Here is a 4684-nt window from a genome sequence, read left to right as displayed (position 1 = left end):
AAAAAAATCCACTCCTGGTACCTAGAATTTCTCCAGCGGCGGGCTGGGAGTCTAATCTTTCTCCTGGCCGAGAAAAGAGCACTCTCCCCGGACAACCAAAGCACGTCCCCCTCCTGAGTGGACAAAAAAAATCCACTCCTGGTACCTAAGATTTTCTCGCAGGCGGCGGCTGGGGAGTCTAATCTTTCTCCTGGCAGAGAAAAGAGCACTTTCCCCCGGACAACAAAGCACGTCCCCCTCCTGAGTGGACAAAAAAAATCCACTCCTGGTACCTAGAATTTTCTCCAGCGGCGGGCTGGGAGTCTAATCTTCCTCCTGGCCGAGAAAAGAGCACTTTCCCCCGGACACCAAACCAGCCAACGTCCCCCTCCTGAGTGGACAAAAAAAATCCACTCCTGGTACCTAAAATTTTCTCCAGCGGCGGGCTTGGGACGAAAATCAATCTTCCTCCCGAAATAAACCACTATTGGCGGACGCCAGCCCCAAGCGCCAGCCCCGACCGCCACCCCCCGACCGCCACAAGGCGACCGCCACAAGGCGACCGCCACAAGGCGACCGCCACCGGCCCCAAGCGCCAGCCCCCGACCGCCACCACCCCGACCGCCACAAGGCGACCCGCCCACAAGGCGACCGCCACAAGGCGACCGCCACAAGGCGACCGCACAAGGCGACCGCCACTGGCCCCAAGCGCCAGCCCCGACCGCCACCCCCCGACCGCCACCCCCCGACCGCCACATAGGCGACCGCCACAAGGCGACCGCCACAAGGCGACCGCCACCGGCCCCAAGCGCCAGCCCCGACCGCCACCCCCCCGACCGCCACAAGGCGACCGCCACAAGGCGACCGCCACCGGCCCCAAGCGCCAGCCCGACCGCCACCCCCCGACCGCACAAGGCGACGCCACAAGGCGACCGCCACAAGGCGACCGCCACGGCGCCCAAGCGCCAGCCCCGACCGCCACCCCCCCGACCGCCACAAGGCGACCCGCCACAAGGCGACCGCCACCGGCCCCAAGCGCCAGCCCCGACCGCCACCCCCCGACCGCCACAAGGCGACCGCCACAAGGCGACCGCCACAAGGCGAACCGCCACTGGCCCCAAGCGCCAGCCCCGACCGCCACCCCCCGACCGCCACAAGGCGACCGCCACAAGGCGACCGCCACAAGCGACCGCCACAAGGCGACCGCCACAAGGCGACCGCCACTGGCCCCAAGCGCCAGCCCCGACCGCCACCCCCCCGACCGCCACAAGGCGACCGCCACAAGGCGACCGCCACCGGCCCCAAGCGCCAGCCCCGACCGCCACCCCCCGACCGCCACAAGGCGACCGCCACAAGGCGTTAGTGGCCGCGCCCCGGTACTTTACTGGACCCTATTTGGCCCGCGGACCGGCCGGCGTCGCTTCCTTGAATGCTTAGCCGCCTTTCGAGCTGCCATGCCGGCTTGAGTTAGTGGTTTGCGCCCGGTACTCTACGTTAAAAGTCAGGCGGACGGCTCTGAAGCTCCAGACGGTGCTTCCTTGAATGCTTAGCCGCCTTTCGAGCTGCCATGCCGGGCTTGAGTTAGTGGTTTGCGCCCGGTACTCTACGTTAAAAGTCAGGCGGAACGGCTCTGAAGCTCCAGAACGGTGCTTCCTTGAATGCTTAGCCGCCTTTCGAGCTGCCATGCCGGGCTTGAGTTAGTTGTTTGCGCCCGGACTCTACGTTAAAAGTCAGGCGGAACGGCTCTGAAGCTCCAGACGGTGCTTCCTTGAATGCTTAGCCGCCTTTCGAGCTGCCATGCCGGGCTTGAGTTAGTGGTTTGCGCCCGGTACTCTACGTTAAAAGTCAGGCGGACGGCTCTGAAGCTCCAGACGGTGCTTCCTTGAATGCTTAGCCGCCTTTCGAGCTGCCATGCCGGGCTTGATGTTAGTGGTTTGCGCCCGGTACTCTACGTTAAAAGTCAGGCGGGAACGGCTCTGAAGCTCCAGACGGTGCTTCCTTGAATGCTTAGCCGCCTTTCGAGCTGCCATGCCGGGCTTGAGTTAGTGGTTTGCGCCCGGTACTCTACGTTAAAAGTCAGGCGGAACGGCTCTGAAGCTCCAGACGGTGCTTCCTTGAATGCTTAGCCGCCTTTCGAGCTGCCATGCCGGGCTTGAGTTAGTGGTTTGCGCCCGGTACTCTACGTTAAAAGTCAGGCGGAACGGCTCTGAAGCTCCAGACGGTGCTTCCTTGAATGCTTAGCCGCCTTTCGAGCTGCCATGCCCGGCGTGGGTTTCGCGTCCGCGCCCGGTACATTATGGAAGCCAAAAAAAAAAAAAATTCTAAGTGCGAGTGGGACCGGCCTGGGGGCTTCCTTGAAAGCCCATCCGCCCTCCGAGCTCTCCCACCGGTCGTGGGTTGGGCGTCCGCCACTGCTCAAAGCGAACTTCAAATTATCTGCTTAATAATGTGGAACACCATTCTTAAGTAGTTTTTCCTTAATTTGGGCTCAACTGGCCGGTAATGATCCCCGGTGTCTGAGATTGATCTCAGTGATCCAAAGAGCCCTGACACGTAATACCATCCATGAGTTTAATTGAAAAAACAAAAAATGTAATCTTTATGACACATAAATACAATTTGCATAATATTTTGGAACACAGTGTAGACTTCCCCGCGCGCGGCTCGGCTGACGGCGCAGCGCGATCTGGTACCGCTGCGCGGGACGAAACACGCCCCGTGCAGAGTTCCAGGCGGCCGGGAAGACATTTAAGCGCTGCCGCTGCAGCTGCGGCGGGGATTTGCCGTCCTCCGGTGGACACGACGAGTAAATACACCAGCAATCGCACTTACACCGTGTTCCAAATTATTATGCAAGTGACATTTATCTCAGATTTTCCTAAATAGTCGATGCAAAATGAGTCAGCATAATTTTCAAGTCATCAACCATTATTTTGATGAATTCTAATTTTATTGAACAAACCTCCGAATGATCACAGAATTTTTAAAAAATAAAAAACTTAAAATGCACTGTTCCACATTATTACGCACAACAGAGTTTTATAACATTTTATAGGTTTTTATGAACTGAAATGCCCATCTTAAGAATTTACAGCATTAGGAGGTCATATTTACTGAAATCAAAAGCTATTTCAAAGAAAAGACAAACAAGTTACATTTTAACATAGGACCCTTTATTTCAATAAAAAACAAAGTTACATTTTAACATAGGACCCTTTGTTCAACAGCAGCTTCACGATTCTTCCATCCACTGAACTTGTGAGTTTTTGTACAGTTTCTGGTTGAATTTCTTGGCAGGATCTAAGAATAGCCTGCCAGAGCTGCTCTTTGGAATTGAACTGCCTCCCACCTTCGTAGATTTTCTGCTTGACGATGCTCCACAAGTTTTCAATAGGATTGAGGTCAGGGGAGCATGGGGGCCACACCATCAGTTTCTCTCCCTTTATTCCCATAGATGCCAAAGACGTTGACGTATTTCTTGCAGCATGAGACGGTGCATTGTCATGCATGAAGATGATCTTTTGACGGAAAGCACGGTTCTTCCTGTTGTACCATGGACAGAAGTGTTGAGTCAGAAATTCCACGTAGTTAACAGACGTAATTTTGACGCCTTCAGGGACCCTAAAGGGGCCAAGCAGCTCTCTCCCCATGATTCCGGCCCAAAACATCACTCCGCCACCTCCCTGCTGACGCCGCAGCCTTGTTGGGCTATCGTGGCCGTCCACCAACCATCCACGACTCCATCCATCTGTAAAGTCAAGTCAAATCAAGTTTATTTGTATAGCCCTAAATCACAAGCAGTCTCAAAGGGCTTCACATAGACAGAAATTGACAATTATTCTCAAAGCATCCCCTGAGCTCTCAAAAGTGCAAGGAAAAACTTAAAAAACCCTACCTGGCCCATCCAAGGTGGCACGGCACTCGTCGGTGAACAGGACTGTCTGAAAATTTGTCTTCATGTAAGTCTGGGCCCACTGCAGCCGTTTCTGCTTGTTCGCGTTGTTCAGGGGTGGCCGAATGGAGGGTTTCCGCACAACTGCAAGCCTCTGGAGGATCCTGCACCTCGTCGTTCGTGGGACTTCACTGGCACCAGCAGCGTCGAATATTTGTTTGCTCGTCTTTAGTGGCATGCTTGCAGCCGCCCTCTTGATTCGATTTGTTTGTCTTGCAGAAACCTTCCTTGTCGTGCCTTTGTCTGCACGAACGCGCGTTTGCTCCGAATCAGCGACGAATTTCTTCAAAGTTCGATGGTCGCGCTTAAGCTTTCGTGCAATATCGAATGTCTGCATACCTTGTCCAAGGCATCGAACGATTTCACGCTTCTCGACAGCAGAGAGATCCTTTTTCCTCCCCATGGTTGAACGAAATGGCCGAACGCTTAAAAACGCGGAACTTAAATAGACTTGTTAATTACTACAATTGCGCTCACCTGGCAGACTACCATGGACTGTACCATGACTGAGGGTGATTTCAGTACTTGAAAAACAAAAAATGTAATCTTTATGACACTTAAATACATTTTGCATAATAATTTGGAACACGGGACCGTGTTCCAAATTATTATGCAAAGGATATTTATCTCAGATTTTCCTAAATAGCTTCCTTGAAATGTTACCACGGCTTTTGAGCTCTCCTGCCGGGCGTGGGTTTGCGTCAGCGCCCGGTAACATTATGGAAGCTAAAAGAAAGAAAAAAGAAACAAATC

The sequence above is a fragment of the Syngnathus typhle genome, linkage group LG15 (assembly GCF_033458585.1).
Source record: "Syngnathus typhle isolate RoL2023-S1 ecotype Sweden linkage group LG15, RoL_Styp_1.0, whole genome shotgun sequence".
In the NCBI taxonomy this organism is placed as follows: Eukaryota; Metazoa; Chordata; class Actinopteri; order Syngnathiformes; family Syngnathidae; genus Syngnathus; species Syngnathus typhle.
Note: the sequence above shows the minus strand (reverse complement) of the source record.